Source organism: Arachis hypogaea, chromosome 10, assembly GCF_003086295.3.
Source record: "Arachis hypogaea cultivar Tifrunner chromosome 10, arahy.Tifrunner.gnm2.J5K5, whole genome shotgun sequence".
Lineage (NCBI taxonomy): Eukaryota > Viridiplantae > Streptophyta > Magnoliopsida > Fabales > Fabaceae > Arachis > Arachis hypogaea.
Window position 1 is genome coordinate 27,872,494 of NC_092045.1, and position 17,084 is coordinate 27,889,577.

At 27.2% G+C, this 17,084-nt stretch overlaps 2 long non-coding RNA genes across 3 annotated transcripts in view; one reads left to right on the forward strand and one right to left on the reverse strand.

Annotated features, from left to right (window-relative positions):
- Positions 1 to 17,084, reverse strand: part of LOC112715446 (uncharacterized) — a 177,343-nt gene that overhangs the window by 103,441 nt on the left and 56,818 nt on the right. The gene's annotated exons all lie outside the window — the stretch shown is intronic.
- Positions 609 to 4,012, forward strand: LOC112715452 (uncharacterized). 2 transcript variants are annotated; one of them, XR_003811994.1, is made up of 3 exons: positions 659 to 1,012; positions 2,209 to 2,507; positions 3,205 to 4,012. It is a non-coding gene; the product is annotated as an uncharacterized lncRNA (long non-coding RNA). The 2 variants fall into 2 exon arrangements; XR_003811993.2 differs by having other exon boundaries at positions 609 to 1,012; positions 2,209 to 4,012.

Sequence of the window (17,084 nt, forward strand, 5' to 3'; positions counted from 1 at the left end):
ATTATAGAAAATACACCCAAATGACACTTTATGCATAATTCAGAACTCTTTCTCTTTCTCCTCCTCATATTCTGCTGCTTCTTCTTCTTCAAAAATGATTTCAGAGCTTGATATCAAAAAATAATGGAAATCAAGAATAACGAAAAAAGAAAACAAAGAGAAAAGCACGTAAATGAAGAAGGAGAAAGAGAAGGAAAAAAACGAAAGAAAAGAAGAAGAAGAAGAGGAGGAAGAGGAAGAAGAATGTGCAGCAAGAAGAAGAAGACGGTGCAGTGAAATTGTGCAGTAACGGTTGAAGAAGGAGAAAGAGAAAGTAAGAAACGAAAGAAAAGAAGAAGAAGAGGAAGAAGAACGTGCAGTAACGTTCAAGCGCGCTAATATAATAACTTGTAAAGACTTGTATAAAAAAATGCTTGTATATGGAGAATTTCTCTATAAATATATTCTCAAAAATTTTGAGATGAAAATATCTTATTTTTATATTTGGTTCAAGATTTAAAAAATTATTTTTGGATATGTTTTATTTTAAGAAATTGAATTATCACTAATTTAATTTTCATCTTTTTTCTGATTATCTTTAATTCCAATGAAAATGAAATATAAATAATAAAACAAAAAAAAACTAAATTACCTCTATTATTTAATATTAGATTTCACCTTTTTCATTTTTCTCTTAAGAATGAAACCCCAGCAGAGCTTTTTTCGCTCCCAAATCAGTAAGCTTCACCAACGCCACCGGTACCGGAGTCGGCACCGGCGTTGCCGTTACTCTAAACAGAAGATTTGTCTCCTTCTCTTCTCCGATTCATGTTCGCACTCTGTGAATTTTCTTCTAATCTCACGTTAAGGTTTGAGTTTTTCCCGAAATCAGTGGAGGCTTCACCAATGCCACCGTCATTGGAGCTGCGCCGGCGCCAACATTATCCTAAACAGAAGACTGATCTCCTTCTCTTCTTAGAGTTCATGTTCGCATTGCTTCTCTCTGCGAATTCTTTTCGAATCTCTCGTTAAGGTTTGGATTTTTTTATGCTTTCTACATCACATTACACTAATTTTATGCAATAACTGCTAATTTGATTAGTTAATTTTTTATTTTGCTTGATTTCTTATATGCTCTGTGATTATGTTGCATGCAAACAACGTGTTTGATGATTTGCCTCAATAAAGAGTTTAAGCTTGTGACATATTTTTATATGCTTAATTTGGCTTGAATATGACAAAAACATATTCTTACATGCTTAATTTGCCTCAATAAAGAGTTTAAGCTTATGGTTTCTTTTCTTGAATCTGACAAAAATATATTTTTACATGCTTAATTTGGTTTGAATGACTGTTCAATCTTCCTCATCTCCCCTTTGTTTGCTGCTCTGCTGCCTCCTCTGTTTAAGGCTTCACTTCTTTTCTCATTTAGAATCTTCTTATATAACTTGCAAAGCATTTAATTTCATTTCTTATCTTGTTGCATATTAAGGATCTTGTTCGGTTTTTATGTTGGTTGAAATGAAGTAGTTGTAGCTTAGGAACTTATGATATTAGCATAATAGTAGTAGTAAAGTTCCTAATTGCTATTTCGTTTTCATTTATGGCTGAAATCAATCTCTTTAAAAACATGCTAATTTTTGTTCCGTTTCTCTGCCTTCTTTTATTATTATCTTTAATTCTCTGCCAATCTGTTGTTGAAATGCAATACAACAACAAATTTAGATTTCAAGAACATTGAAGGAGTTTTTTTATGGGTTCTCAATTTTTCATTCCAAGTCTAAATTTAAACCTGGCATATTAGAGTAGAATTATTATTCAAAGAGTAGAAATCATTCTTATTTATTAATTTGATTGTTAAAAAGCTAAAACAATTCCTGCATTGCATACTCCTTTGGCTTGGTTTTGTTCAGATTAAGATGTTTAATCTTGCGTTTTTTGTTCGGATTATTCATTTTCAAATTGATATATGGATTACGGTTCAATTAGATTATGGAATTATTATTGATTCATGCTTTCTTGATTATGACAAGTTCCAACTAGTTTTTCTGACATACATTGGTTTGGCCCTGTTTTTGTACTTGTTATAAGAACAAAAAGTACTAAAAGTATATAGTGTACCTGTTAGAATCCTCTAAGCTGTTCTCCAAAATTGAAGGGGGAGCCATTATTGTTGTTAGTTTTAATATGATGTGTCACTGATCCATCACTTGCGTTTGACTCTATCAGTTGTATATAACCTGTGTATGGCTCAATATAAAGCCAAGATTGCCCTCCAAGACATGGTCCCTTTCAGTCTTGTCATCTATGAGTGCTCCATTTCCTCCATCAGGTGATGGAGTTTCATTATCCTTCTTCTCTTCTCTAAGTAATTGGCAAAGCACCTCTTCATATGGTACCTACTCTGCCTCAATGCATCCAGCATGTTCTCTACTATGGAATTCGTGCGCTTCAACTTCGGTGCTGAAGAAGAAGCAGCAGCCATTTCTGAGAAAGTTCCTAATCACAAAACAATAGCTCGTCTTCAGGTTCATGTCAGCTCTTTGTTATTTGCTTTTCATTTACCACTAAAACTCTGCTTGTTGACTATTTGGTATTTATGTTAAACAAAGTAGAGGATAGATTTGAGATTCACATGTACATAACTGATAAAGAAAAAGAAAATGGGGGCAGGGAAGGGAAATTACATGTGACAAAAAGAGGGGACTTAAGAAATAATTAAATCATTGAGAAGAGAGTTGAAGGAGAAGGGTGTGTGAATTGAAAAAGGGGTGCATGAGACAGACTACTCTACTGTTTATATTATGAATACGAAAAGCCACCATAACATTAACATTGACATAGATAGAAAGATAGATATATAGAATTATAGATAGATATATGAAGTGAAATAAAGAAAGGACAAAAGTGCATGTGTGTCTTTGATGGCGTTGTGAACTAAACTTGATGGCCACAATTTTAGAACCATACAGTTACAGAAGTTGGAGAATTAGCGGTGCAGACCTGAGAGCTCTATGCTGTATTTTATATATATATATCATCTCAGGAATTTGGCTAGTTATGCTGTTATGGCCACAATTGGCTTTTACCTCCATAATATGCAGACATTGTTTATACTAAAAAATTAGCAACTGAAAGGTAGGTTGTGTTGGAAAGAAATTTTATGACTACGATTTAATTTATTTTTATGTTATTTTATATGGTTAATTGTTTAAATTTTTTCAGGCTGCATGTTTTTTCAACACACGTTATCTGACAAATTGATTTCACATCTTTGAAACCAAATTCAATTGGCAGATGCAAAGGATGTATTGGAAAAGATGTGAAAGGTGTTAGTTTTCCTATATTAACTCCAAACCTCAAAGTAAGATATATATGCTTTAAAAATTATTATTGCCATCATAGTAAATTATATAATCAGCCATTTGACTGGTTTCAATTCTGTTTATTTTATTTCTCAAATAACATGCTGAACTCTGCAGTTTGAATTCTGTTTATTATTTTTGCTGAACTCTGTGATTTGAATTCTGTTTATTTTATTTCTCAAATAAATTGTTGCTTCAACTTGGTGGGTGCTTTTCTCCATATATATGCATGGTCGATTGATTGTTTTTCAGCATACCATTCATGATGGAGATGTCCCGGTCTATGAGTGACATCAGACTATCAGATATGGAAGTGGATCCACCACCAATCTTCAGTCAAAGGTCTGATTTCCAATTCTTGCTGCAACACATTGAAAGCGATTCTCAGTAACCTAGCAAAACTTTAGTGTTCATACACAGTTATACTTCTGATTTCTATTGATTTGATTTGAGTTTGGTGTGAGGAGTGTAAATTGAGTGAAGAGGTGAGAGATTGTAATTATTTTTTTGTATCTATTCCTTTTCAATTGTTTTCTGAAAGTCCCTATTTTTTATTCTTCTAGGGCTTTTTTTCAAGAAGAAGGAATGCCACAGTGAAATTTGATATTGTTGTACAGTATAACTTTTGAAAGGAATGAAATGAAGGAAAGCTTGATTTTTGTTATGTATATTTGATTTGATATTGTTTTTAATACATATGTGTTTACAAAGGTAGAGATGGTATAAGTTTAATAATGAATTATGAGACAAATTATAGATTACGTGATGTTTTAAAATTTAGATAAGTATTTATGCTAATTTTAGTTGTAATATTTGTTATTAGGGATATTTTAGTAAATTTAATTGTGATAATGTTAATTTTAATTAAAGATATTTATTATTAGGGGTATTTTAGTAAATTAAAAAAAATTAGAATCGATAATAATTTTAATTAAATATATTTGTTATTAGAAATATTTTAGTAAATTTAATTGTGATAATATTTTAGTAAATTTATTATTAGATGTATATTTTGTAAATTTAAAAGAAAAATGATAATATTCGATTAGTTTTATATTTAAATTTTTAAAAAAAATTTAAAAAAATTAATATTAAGGGTATTTTTGAAAATAAAAATAAATATTTTTATCTAAAAATGATTATATTAAATTTATCTTGAAATATATTTATATGTAAATTTTTTTATGTATTTATTAAGTTTAGTCATGAACTTTTTAATTTGAATGAGTAAGGATAATTTTAACATATTAAATATATTTAATATTAAAGATATTTTAGTAAATTTAAAAAATTAAAATCAATAATAATTTTAAGGTTTAATTATTCTGTTGGTCCGTATAATTTTACCAAATTTTTAATTAGATCTTTATATTTTTTTTTCAATTAGGTCCCTATATATTATTTTTTTATCAATTTAGTTCCTGCTGTGACAAAATCGTATGAGATAACAGAATATTCTCGCAAATTGGTTGACAATAACACAGCACAAATCCTCACTAGTGAAGATATTGAAGCCATGCGAAAGTAACATTTTATGCAATCCTTATTTAGATGTGAAAAAAAACTGTTTATTAAAGCATTATTAACTGCTCGTAATATATTACTCGAAGAACTTCAAAGACTTAGTAAAGCAATTGATCAAGCTCTTGATATTTTAGAATTTCTGTTAAATATGAACAAGATGAACTCATTAAATTCCATACTTTCAGCAAATCAAGTTTTGCCACAAAGAAAATTACAAAATGACTAAAAAGTTTTATTTTTATTTTTTTATTTTCAACTTATATATGAATTACTATTTTCATTTTAAAATAATTATAATTAATTCGTCCAAATTGGTACCAAATTTGTACAGAGATTTAGTATTGATTTTTTTTAATGCTAAAAACCTCAAATCTCTTAGTCAAAAAAAACTTTTGAAGTGTTTGAATTTATTAGAACATTAATTGTTCAACTTGTGGAAAGAATTTTTGAAATTTCACAGGTTTGCTTTCGCATCTTGTATTATTATTAATTTGATGGTTGATTGTTAAATAAACATGCATGATTATATTTGGTCCAATGATATTCACTTGTTGATATTATTTGACATAGTTTAATCTATGAATGTGCTTAAAAAATTTTGGACTGTTGTCATGTCTTGTTTAAGAAAATTATGTGCAGAAAAAAATTGGTTCTTTTGTTTGAAAAATTATATAAAAATTATTTTTGTAAAAACAATTTTAGTTATTACTTTTTCACAAAGATGATCCTGCTCTGATTTTCTTTATTCCAAAAGTAGGCTAGCTACTATGCTTTGATTGAAGTTTTTGGTGGAAAGGGCTATCTTGTTGGGACAGCTAATGAACTCGAGTCTGCTTTTTCAGAATCATTTTCGGCTTGGATATCGGCCATTATCAATGTTATTGTTGATCCCTATACTGATTCAAAGAGTGGGAGGCTGCAACACAAGAATTGATTTTTAGATTATCTGTATTATACTGAAATTACATTTTCTATGGTTTTCGTTTTTATATTTTAAATTTCAATAACACAAATACATAGTCTTGAGATTTTCTATGGTTTACCATGACATGATAAAGACACAAATTATATTCCATGAATCCACGTAGATGTAAAATATTACATGATCATAATGAATACTTGAATGATAGAAGCTGAATTTTATATATACTTATTACTACTATTTCTATTTTATTTTATCCATTACTTTTTTTTGTATGTTCTTAAGATAAGGTATTTTAAAAGTCAAGAAAAAAAGAAGGTATTTTTAGTACAATTTGTATATCAATAAATAAAAGAATGATAGTGACAAAATAAAAGGGATTATAGGAATATTTTTTATGTCGTAGAATCATTGAATAGGGATTATAGTAATATCTTTCATTGAATATTTATAATTTTACTGAATTTTCAATTAGGTCTTTATATTTTTTTTTTCTTTTCAATTAGGTCCCTAAGGGTATACAAGTAATTTCACAATTCACTAACATTTTTTTAACGTTTAACGTTAAGAGGGACTAAATTGAAGAAAAAAAATGTATAAGGATCCAATTAAAAAAAATATAGGGACCTAATTAAAAATTCGGTAAAATTATAGGGACCTACAGAGTAATTAAACATATTTGATATTAAAGATATTTTAGTAAATTTAAAAATAAAATAAAAAATAATATTCTATTATATTTATATTTATTTAAAAAATTAGAGTCTAAAATATTTAATTAAAAATATTTTATTTTATTATATTTATATTTTATTATATATATTTACTAAATTTAATTATTAATATTCTAATTGAAAATTATAAGAGCATTTTGAACAAAGTATTGACAATTCCCAAATATATTAAATATGAACTAAACAAAAACTAAAATATTTCTAGGCATATTATTAATATTTCATAGATTTTATTTTTACAAATCAAACATAAAATTACTATACATTTAGTAATACTATTCCAAGAAATCATATTCCTAATAATAATATTCTTAGGCATAAAAATTAATCCTTCAACCACAACTAAGCTCATATGATTAAAAATATATGGGCCTTTCTTGTTATAACACGTGTGCTTTTGGATATAAAAGCCCATATATTTTTGCTTTCTAGTTTATTTATACCTTTTAGCCTAGACAAAAAAGGAAAAACTCTTTAGCTAACATTTGTTGAAAAAAAAAAACACTTCCATGTAAGAGTTTAGCACAAGACCGATAAAGAATAACTTATGATTCTGCCAAAAACAAAAGAATAACTTATATTAGTTTATAACCAACTTGTTAGTCGAGTAGTCAGCTCACTCGTCCGCTTAAGTAAGTGTCAGGAGTTCGAACTCCATCTTGTGCATGCAGCAACCCATTGGCCAGCGACAGACCCTCAAATGGAGCCCAAATCCGCGACGGATTAGTCCTTAACCTGTCAGGTTGGAGATACCGTTTGGATAAACAAAAAAAAAAAACTTATATTGGTCTACCAATTATTTCATTAGTCTAATTAAATAAGTATAAAAAATTTAATTTTATTTTGTAGATGTAGTAAATTAATGGTCAGCAATAAAATTTTAAATAAAGTTTAAATTTATAACGAATTAGTCTTTTTGACCTATTGAATTACGAGATACTGTAGAACAAAAAAATAGTTAAGAATTTAAAAAGTTTCATATTACAACATTTTTTTCTTTTTTTTTTTAATTAAAGTATCAATAATTCATCTAAAATTACGTGATGACAAAAGTGAAAACGAATAATAAATGTTTATTTTCTGACAATGTAGTGAAGGTAGTATTTTATTATTAAGAGATACCAATGAAGCAAAGAGGAAGAAAAGACAAGGAAATGTATAGAGACATCATTTGGATAAAGTCATTGACTCAATCCCATGTGAGAGGTCGGTCACTATATCATATCAAATAATACGTAAAGGCCTAAATTGTTCAATTTAATACACCATTATCTCAGGTTTTCTTCAGGCGAAATAAACATATGTGTAAGAAGTGTTTTTCTCATATATATATTTTAAAGGGTTAGGGATCATGTTTCTTGTCATAACACATGTATATCAATTTAGCTTTTATATTTTTTATTGGCATAAAAAAATAGAATGATGAATCATATATCAAATATAGAGTTCAAAAGTAAGAAAGTTTTGTTGATAATCACTCGTTTTAAAAACCGCTCTTATGACATTAAGTTGTTCTAGCAAATAGCAATATATAAAAGCTAGTTAGATATATTTTTATGATCTTAAATAATTTGAATTTTCTTTTCTATCCTTCAATAAGACTCACAAATCCTTCATCTTTATTTATCAACAGCTTTGTTCAACTAAATACTAAATACTAAGGGTGTTCAACTAAATTTTCATCAAGAGAAAATTAAATAATGATGAGTAAAATGAAATTAGGAGTGTATATTAAGACCCTAAAAGAAGGTACTCTAGTTGAGGAAGCAATTAGAATCTTAGCACCGAAAAGGGGTGGCATAATTACAAAACGAAAAAGAAATAATAAAGAGATGATTGAGTGAGTGCAGAGTGCACGAGTTGCTGCCATTACTTAGCGGAATTATCGCTCGTGAGTCTTACGTTAAGTACTTAATTAATTAAGTCGATGACTTCAATCTTCATATAATTTTTCACCACCAACATTCTTAAATTCATCATTACCGGTGTTTTCTGTGGATAAAAAATTAATTATTAAATCAGTCATTTATATTAAAAAAATGTTAGAGGATAAATATATATAATGCACAGATATTAATACGGATATAAGACGCAACATAATATGGGATATGTAAACAAATTTTAAATTTTTATAAGACACAAAAATACAAAAATACAGTATATATATAAAATATAAAATATTTTTAAAAAATTTTTAATGATATTCTAATATTTTATTGATATTAAAATATAAATTAATTTTTTAATTATTTTTATTATTTTTTTAATTATATGAAATATTTAAATATTTTTTATTTTAATATATAATAATATATACTATTTTTAAACTCATTTAATTAAGAATAATATTAAGAATAAAATTAGACAACTGATACATGATTGTATTTAGGTGTGTTCAAATGTATTCAGAGAAATTTTTTTTATTTTTTATCAAGACACGGTTGAACACTAAAGACACATATCTCGGATGAGTATCGTATCCAAAATGTGTCTGACATGCAGATAGAATAATTCAGTAAAATGTTCATACTTCGTAATATAAATAAATACTTTTTATTAATATTAGTCCATATTTTGGATTAATATTTTATTTTTATACTACTATAATTAGGGTATATAGTTTAGATTTTAGTATTTATAGTTTAGAATTATAATTTAGTATTTAACTACTATCATATTTGTTAGATATCACATATAATAATATATTTGTCGGCTAAGTATTGATCCAAAATAATAAATTTTATTAGTTATGTGATATTGTTTTATATAAAATATATCTTAAAATATAAAATACATATTAAAATTATATGTGTGTGTGTGTGTGTGTGTGTGTGATTTAGTGGTTGATTCTTGATGTGTTGGTAGCATTTTTTATTCACCATATATGCTTCATTGTAAAACATAAAATTATTGTATAGAATGTAATTTGTTTTCTATCCTCAATTTTTTTTTATTAACTCAAGAGTCACACAGACATATACACAGCTATACATCTCGCGTTATTCTATAAATACTTCGCTAAGATGATACATAATTTTATTTTTTTTATAAAAACAAAAAACTCAGGAAAAAACGAGTTTATATATAGAATTAACATTTGATTATTAGTCCAGTAATTTGATATTTAATTTATTGGTGTTTGAATGATATGAGTTGCAATTATAATAATTTCCTTTAAACTCCATCAATTTATACTAGCTAGCTAGGTCTTAATAAATTAGTGTGTGGTCTTTTTATCCTCGTATATCTTTAAGTAGATTTTAATCATTAAATACTTATGTCGCAATTGTACAATAATACAGATTAATTAACTATCAACTTTTAAAGTCTAATAATACATTGTAACATCTAAAATCCAAAATGAATATATAATCACCTGATAGACATACAAAAATATCAAACTCAAATGCCAGATTAATAAAAGATAAGAGCCATCTATCAATGAAGGAAAGCTTAATTAACACAAAATTTCTAATATTGAATTCATATTTTAATCAGAAAAATAGATTAATAAAATATCATACTCTATCTATTTTAAAATATCTTTTTTACGTTTTAGGTTCATTAAAAATTATAAACTATACTACATATATACAAAAAATTAGTCACCAAATAAATCATCTATATAAAATATATATTATTAAAATATAAAATATATATTAAAATCAAATTAGATAATATATATTTATCTACAGATATATAACGATGAATTTAATAGCTCATTTTTGTGTGCATATAATATTTTAAAAAAAAAAACTATATATATATACTTGCTTCGTGTGTTTGAGGTATTTTGCTATAATCTATCCAATAAGGGGGACAAGATAATCATAAGAAACTAATAATGTGATCAAAGAAAAAAAACTCCTTAACAAATAAATAATTCCATGCTTGTTGTGTACGTCCAAATTAAAATAAATAAATAAATAAATAAAGGTGATGGTGTTAATGGTGATAAGAGAGTTACGTCGTCGCCACCCTCCAAAGGGATAAAGAATGTAGCAAGATTGTTGGGTGATGAGAACGTGCATGACATGATTATTGATAACTACAATATCCTAATTTGTCTGTTAATACATCCTCGTCAGCATAGTTGTATACGTGTCGCTTTCTCTATGGGCCACTGCTATTTGTTTTGTTTATCATCAATGATTTAATGATGGGAATGCAAATAGGAATAGTTGGGATCGAAGCACACACCTCACATGCTATGTGCCTCTTTTTCTGTTTGAAACATAAACGCATTCATTTATTTTATACAATCATTCTAGTATAAAACAGATACTAAAATATAAAATATATATAAAAAATAAATTAAAATATATATTATTTAATTCTATAATTAATTTTTTTATGTATATATAATATTTTTTATTAAAAATTATTAAAAATGTCTTAATTTATATTAACAAAAATCAATTATATAAAATTTTTAATATATAATTTTTTTGAAGCAAAGGGAGCCATAATTATTAACTCATCGGATCCATGGCTGTGGGCGGCTATAACCTTTCTCATCAATATGATTTACAATTATAGAATGTTGGTCCAATTTAATTATTTGCGTATCGTATTTGATATTATATATGGAATATGGAGCATGAACCTTCGTAATTGTACATCTATCTCCGACATTTCCGTTGCTTAAATTTTAGGTTGAGTTTGGTCACTAAAAATAAAAATTAAATCAAACGCACTTCTAGTGTCTGTGTCTTTGCATTGGATAAGCACAATGTTATCTAATTTTTTTTTAAATTAAAAGTGAAATTCGAACCCAAGACTTTTAGACAAAGATAAAAAGACTATATCATTTAAGTTATAATTTGTTGGCATAATTTTATTTAGTTTCTATATAATAATAATAATGATAATAATAATAATAATAAATTCTAATTTGTATAGGTACCAAAATTGGACGTGTGGTTAGGGTTTATCTACATTCCAGTCTCGGTTAGCTTGAACTCGCTTATCTCTTTCACGTATAAGAAATTCATTTTATTTATTATTTTTTTTTCACTTTGGATTAGGGTTAGTTGTTTATTTGTTAATCAACTCAAAGGTTGTTTGTACATGCAAATTTGTCTAAATAGAATGTATTAGGTAACGGGTACACCAAGCTATTCTCTATATTTTTAACTAGTCATACTAATTTATATTAAAATTAATTATTAATATGATATTTAAAAAAATATATTATTAAATTATTCTCACTACATACACAATTTTAAATCCAACAAAAAAATATGTAAATCTTATATTTTTTTAAATTAAAAGTATATTATTGTGGTTTGTTTAGTTTTATGTCTTATTATTTATATATTTTATTTTGTCATGTTAAGCATTCTCTAACTCTATTTGATATTTTTGTATTTAATATAACTTAGCATGATATGATAGCTAGGAATTAAATATAATTAAAATTATTTTTTTTATTTTTCCTTGAATGTCAACTTGATTACTGAATTATTAATTGAGTCAAAAAGTTAATTGAACTTTTACTTCAAAGACTAACTTAACATATACACATCAATGTGGTATATACATATTATTTTTCTTTTTATAAGATGTGCAAAAATTACATTAACAAAAAAATGTGTCATATTTACATTTTCTGTTAGTGAGTTATGTCGAAAAATGAACGAATGACTGTTATGTCTGATAAAAAAAAATGTTGGAGATTAATTTGTATATTAATTTCTTTTAGAGATTAAAATATCCACTTTTAAAATCTTTAGAAATTGATTTAGGTAATTATTCCGTTGGAAAATAGACCGAAAACTAATTTGTCTGCCGAAGTAAAACTTTGAGGATGTTTTTGTGTATTAATTTTTTGTTGGGAACTAAAATATCCATTTTTTGGAGACTAATTTAGGTAATTATTCTTTAATTAATTATTAGGATTAAGTACAATTTTGGTCTCTAAAATATAGGCCGAAATTTTTTTTCATATCTAATCTTTTTTCGTATGCAAAATCGTCTTTAAGATTTAACTTATTTTTTAAATCGTAGATTATGGACAATTTTTTCTTCTTTTCTTTCTCTTTTTTCTTCATCTCTTTTCTTTCCGCATGAATAGAAACCTTTTTTTTATTTTTTTATAATCTTTATGTTATAAGTAATTTGATTTAAAATTTTAATATTTAAATATAAAAGATAATTTTAAAACTTAATTTTAAACTTTAAAAATAATTTTATATACAAAAAAAATAAAAAAATTCGACCTATATTTTAGAACCAAAATCCTGATTAATCCTAATTATTAAGTACACTTATCTTTTATTAATAATTGTACATTGTCGGTGATTCGAGTAACTAACTATATATTTAATTTTAGCCATTCTTCTTAGACTTGGTTTAATGAAACGTTTACTTGAAAATAGATTATTAAAACGACTATTTTTGGAAGATAATTTTTTGTTTTTAAAGTTATAACCGTTATTGTTTGTAAACTAAAATAAAAATAATTTTTAAAAATAATTCTAACTTTAATAAGCCATAAAGACAAGCACATAACTTTTTATTTATTGAAAAGAAAATAAATAACAACTAAAAAAACAAATAAAAACTGATTAAAAAAGATAATTTTGTTGAATAACACTCTCAACATACAATGATCATTTAATCACATATAACTGGTTGAGTTATGAAAATTCACAACATTTACCATATGAGCTGTGAAGTGCTCTTTACTCTTAAGTTATAACAAGCTTCAAGATGGAGGGATACCCCATCCTAATTTTCCTATTATTCTTTTCTTGATCTTATCTATTATCTCCGTTAATAACGAAACCCGTTATGGATTTGACTTGCGCTCTAATCTTTTGGAGACACAAATTGTAACTAAAACATGAAATTAGAAATCATGGGAGAGTAAATCAATTTGAATTCGTCTAATAATTCGTTTATTACTCTGTTTAATTAGTGTTAGAAATTCGAATTTCGTCATATATATACAGCAACCAATTAGTTAATGACGAATTTTTAAATTGAGCTCCGAATATTAGTCTTAGACAAACGTGTTGAATTGTGAGATACCGTAAAAAATCGAAAAAATAAAAATAAAAAAAATCACGGTGAAGTGTTGAAGTAATAACAACACCACATTGACGTGAAAGATCATCCACCGTAGCAACAAACATACACTAGCTAGATCAAAAACCAACACTTCATGTCTATTTTTTCTCCAATTTCCAACTACAAACACACATACCCCCAACATTAGAACATAGACAGTGATAGTGCATCTAAAATAATGTGACACAATATACATTAGTAGCAACTAACAATAACTTCTCCACTTCAGAATCGACATCGAGCCTAACTTCACATTTTCCCTTCATGATGAATAATAATATTAATTAGAGAAAACAAACAAAATTCTGGAAATTATACAGAAACAATGCAGATCACCATCAATTAACATTAGAATATTAAATTTCAAAGGAACCATATATAATAAAAAGCTTTTGGGTTTTCTCGTATTAAGGTAGTGTGAAGTGTGAATATAATAGAGGCGTGCAAACACGACATGTAGCGGACCACGTTACATAGGGCCCCTCTTAAAAATTTTTAAATAAAAATAGGTATAATAACTTTTATTATAGAAAATTTTTAAAGTTAATTAAATTTAAAGTTTAATTATTTTCAAATTGAAAATAATAAAATTTAATGAATAATAATTTTATTTGTTTTTAAAATATAATAATTACTCATTAATAATATAAAAATATTATTTTTATACTAAAATTAACTATTAAAATTAATCATCAATATATTTGTGTATAAATATTTATTTATTTTAATTTTAATGTGTATTTATATTCTAATATATATTTTATAATAATAATTAATTTGATAATTTTAATATACATCTAGTATAATTGTTATAGTAATATATAATTTATAATTAAATTAAAATATTTACATTAAAAATCCATCTTTTAAAGATTTTTCTTTAAATAACATTATTATTGATTGAATTTGTAAACAATTTCTCATGATTCATGAATAAAAATTCAATCCTTTTTACGCTTATGTTAAAAATTAATTTAAACAAGTATAATATAATATGAGATAAAATTTATTACTTTTAAATTACTTTTTTTATTATCATAGCAAAAGAAATTATTATGGAGAATTATTATTGTTAAAATTTATCTAGAATTATTTTATATTCTAGTATCATATTCATTTTTAGAATCAAAATAATATGACAAATATTATTATCTGTTAAAATTTATCAATATATTTTTGTCTATTTTTGAGTTAAAATAACTGAATTTGTATCTAAAAATAGTTTTATATTTTTTTATTAGTTTAAACACCTATTAAAATCACTGAAGATAAGATAAATACATAATATTTTGTCTTAACTCTTGCGAAATGATAGAAAGAATTCATGTCTAAAGTCTTAGATTTTTCGTACATAAAATAATCATTATTGTTACCAGTCAAAAAGAAAATCTTTTATTATTATAAAAACAAAAGTGATATTAATTATTTAAAAATCGAAATTGATTTGTCTTAATTCAACCACTTCTTCTCCAAAAGACAAATCTTTATCTTTTGTAAAAAAACTTAAGATATTATACTGACATTAATAAAGTATTTCGTCACAGTATCTACTAACCAAATTTTTTTTTTCAAATTATGAATTTAGTTCTCACTAATAACATTAAGGGTAATCAAATTAGATCTTGAATATGGAATCCTAAATAATATTTGGTAGTATTTTAAACATTAAGTGTACTCTATTAGTTTATTACGAAGGATACCATATACAATATCACTTGAATTAAAATTTAGTGCATTTTACCTTTTGAGTGAATTTTAACTGAAATTAAGCTTCAAACAAATGTTGTCATATCCGTAATCCTAAACAAAGTCAAAATCCTTTTTTCCACTTTACACAACTGTTACGATGGGTAACCAAAGATTAATGGACTGGATTCATTGGGTTGGCCCAATTGTCTGAAGGAGGGAGTCTCCGACTAGGTTCGCGTTAGGAAGTCTCCGTCCGACTTGTATGTATGATGGAATGGGGGGTGGTACCTGCAAAGACACTTTGATGCTTAAGTCAGCAAGGGTCTAAGCAAGTTTAGAGAGTATTGGAACTTAAAGATACATGAGGGGTGTCAGTGTATTTATAGTGGTGAACCAATAACCACCGTTGGAGTAGTTTCACCTTTTAAGGAGGATAACCGTTCCTTTATGTTAAGGGTGTTGAGATATGACTTGTAGAAGTGGGTTGAGAGATTTTAGGGGCAGTTGCTTATTTGAATAAGTGTTATCTGCCAGCTAACCGTCAGTCTCGACTTCCTTGGAGTGAAGTCTGTGTTGAAACCGGCCTCTCTAGAGGAGGTCAGTTATGTGGGGAGGCCAGGCTATGAATTGGGCCTTTTTATCTTTTTTGGACTTGGGTCTTAATGTTGGGTCAGGGTATGAGCAGTGCCCCTACTTGAGTCCGATCTCTTTTACTTAAGAATTTGATTCGAGTATTTGAACTCGGGCTTGTAGCCAACGTGATGAGAGAACCGACGTGATTTTAAAACCGACGTGATTCAAAAAATTCTCAACAGTCGCGTCTAATCAAACATCGCGTCCGTTAGGGGTTTCGTAATTACACGTGGGGAGCAGTTACGTTGGTAATGGCGCGTCCCTTAAATGATTGCGCTGATTTATTTTTATGCCCCTGTCGTGTTTATAAATACTTTCCCTCTTCTTGCCTTGTTTCTTTTCTGAAAAACTTCTTGCACACACTTTGTTCCGAAAGAAAACTCTTCCTTCTTTGAGTACCTTAGTTGCTGTCGCATATGTCCCTCTTCGCAAGCAAAGGTCAGTTCTTTCTCTTCTCCTCTTTTATTAATGAATGCTATTGTTTGCATGCTTTGTTCAGAGGAGTGTTCCTAGCGAGTCTGGCTGTAGACCTAGTGACTCTGCTTTATTGAGAAACCTATTTTGGCCCTTTAGAGACCCTATTTTTGACCCTTCTCCTTTTTCTTTGTAGTTCTCGTCACCACTTTTTTACTAAAAAAGATGTCTTTTCCCGTTTCTGAGTGGGTGGACGTTATAGTTCTCGGGGAGGAACCTTTAGTGGATACCAACTATCTTTCTGAACTTCACGTTCATCATAGTATTTGCCTTTTAGAGGAGGATGAGCCTAGGTACGAAGTGATTGCCTCAGGTCATGAAGACCGGGTCTGTTTTGGGAGGGTTGCTGATGTTGACCCTCATTTCTTTTTTATGTACGAGAGTCTTTTCACTCGCTTGAGAGTTTCTCTTCCTTTCTCTGATTTTGAGATAGAAGTTCTGAACCATTGCCGAGTTGCTCCAACTCAGCTCCACCCAAATTCTTGGGGTTTTATAAAAATTTACCAGCTTGTCAGTTGGGAACTGGATTTTCCGACTTCTTTGAAGATTTTCTTTTACCTTTTTCACATGACCAAGCCCTTCAGTAAGCAAAATAATAAAACAACAATGGATTTTTTTCCGGGCCATTCAAGGTTGGAAAGTTTTCAACCTTTTTGATAAATTTTTTCATGACTTTAAAAACTTCTTCTT